Genomic DNA, 2,546 nt, shown 5'->3' with positions numbered 1-2,546 from the left:
GGGCACAAGAGCTACAGTGAAGTGAACCACGCGAAGTAAAGAACTCCGTGAGATCACTATGAAAAAACTCTTTTGCATTATCTGACTGAAAAATTTGGATTTCAGTCTGAATTTGAGTGAAGACCATCCGCTGAAAATCTTGGATAATTTTTGGTACTCCCTCCTTGGTTCGCATCGAATATACCCAAGTATATCTCGAATAATCATCAATGATGGTAATGGAATACTTGTACCCACTCTCGGATGGTAAAGTAACAGGCCCCATACATCAGAATGAACAATGTGAAAAGGAAATTCAGATTTACTATTTTTCTGAAGAAAATGAGTTCTACAATGTTTACTTAACTGACACATTTGACAAGAGAAATCGGAAACAGACATTGACTTACACAATTCTGCAAATACAACTTTCAAAGACTCAAAAGACAAATGATCAAGACGACAATGCCATAAATAAACTTTACTCTTACAAGACTGACTCATAGACTTTGTAACATGAAGACCAACCTTATTCTCCAACATGTAAAGTCCATCAACCATACGTCCCCTACCAATCGTCCTCCCCGATGCCAGATCTTGAATCACACAATGAGAAGGGAAAAAAGTCACAGAGCAGTTTAAGGAATTAGTGACACTACTAACAGAGAACAAATTAATGGAAAATTTTGGAACATGAAGAACATCAGAAAGGGTAAGACTAAGAGGAAGAGAGAGGGTTCCTTGACCAGCTATGGAAGTATATGATCCATCAGCTAGTCTCACATTGTCTCTTCCAGAAAGATGGTGATAGGTTTGAAAGTAAGAGGACGTAGCAGTCATGTGTTTTGATGCTCCAGAATCAATGATCCATGGAGAGTCAAGGTTGTGAGAAGCAACATGGAAAGTTGTGGCAGGGTTACCTGACATAGATGCAAATGAGGTTGAGGGAGGAGCATCCATCTGACGAATTGCTCTACCATAGAGCTCTAAATGATTACGGAAGGAATTCATAATATCCTCCTTCGGGTCAGATCCAGAGAGATGTGTTTGAGTCACACTAGGAATGGGGGGCTAATTCTCCCGAGTAACCATGTTAGCCATGTGGTATTTCTTTGTACCTTGCTGTCCAGACCTTTTATTTACATCTGAACCTTGCTTCTTAGTCAAATCTCGAGCCCATTTTGGTTTCCCATGAAGATCCCAACAGGAATCTTTGGTGTGTCGGGGTTTCTGGCAATGAGTGCACCACAATTTGTCCTTATTTTCAGTTTTTTTTTTTTTTTGGAGATCTCCTTCTCTGGAAGAAGATCCCACACTAGTAGAGACACCCCCTTTTGCTACCAACACAACTACATCCCCACCAGGGTTGTTCATCAAATTCCTTCTACTCTCTTCAGATTGTACAAGAGCATAGACTTCTTGAACTGATGGAAGTGTTAGACAGTTTTGTATGCCCTTAGCTTCAATCAGAATGATGTACTTTATGAGTTTATTGTAAATGAATAAAGATACATATTTGATTCATGTTCCCTTGGTATGTTTCTGTGTAATACCCTTAAACTGGACACTTAATGAGACTCGTGTTAGTTTAGAATGTTCACAGCCAGTGGGTCGGTCTGGGGAGACCTATCCTGACAAGGCTGACACTGTGGTGCCACCAAGTCAGTTGGGGTGGCCTGTCTCAGCTGCCAGGGTGAGACCCTAGGCACATACAGTGTAGGATTAATTGAATCTTTGAACTGGACCAGATTTCCAGTATTGCCCTGGACCTTGGAGATTGATGGGCAAAACTGGAAAGTTACACCCGACCCCTAGACTCGATTATGATACTACACTAGGTGTCGGATTGGGCTGTCTTTGATGTGCCAATCAGTGAGATCCTTAGCGGGGGTCAAAATCTGGGTATGTTGGGACAGTCCGAGAATTCATCTGAGTGGGTGATCATAGTGACAGGATCAGCCCCTTTGTCGGACAAAGGTAATGATCGGGGATGCACTCTCACTGATGGAAACCAAGACTGCCGGCAGCCGATTTCAACCGTTGAGATTTGTTTTGCAAAATATATTTTATATAAGATATAAAAGTATATATGTATGGTTTCTAAATTGTTTGCAAGAAGGTTTTAATTCCCAGGATCCATATAAGTGGAGAGTGCAACACTGTTCCTTGCAGCCGAGGGAGAGGTCTTCTCTTGTCGGGCAGTGTATGATCATTATGGGCTGAGAGGTTAAGTGTAAGACCAATGAGGATAATACCTGATGGGCTAATCTTGCATCTGCCCACAGTCTCTGGGTGTTACAAGGTGGCTTGGCCCAGGGACCACTTAGTGTAAGTGTTGGGCCCATAGAGCCCATTTGATGGGTTTCAGGGGGTGCACTGTCATTTACAGTGTATTCGGCCAGGCCTTGTAACAAAGGCTGGGCCGAACCCATGTGGCTGATGTGTAGATCAATGCTTGGGTCCCACGCCATACAAGGAAGCCCAACTGGGCAGCAATTTGGAAGGTTTTTGAGTACATAACCTTAATGGGCCTTAAGCCCATTTCGAACTGGGCTGATTTGATCAGT

Source organism: Nelumbo nucifera, chromosome 3 (genome assembly GCF_055504915.1).
Source record: "Nelumbo nucifera cultivar China Antique chromosome 3, China Antique-T2T, whole genome shotgun sequence".
In the NCBI taxonomy this organism is placed as follows: Eukaryota; Viridiplantae; Streptophyta; class Magnoliopsida; order Proteales; family Nelumbonaceae; genus Nelumbo; species Nelumbo nucifera.
The sequence above is the reverse complement of the archived record's forward strand: the minus strand, read 5'-3'. Positions refer to the sequence as shown.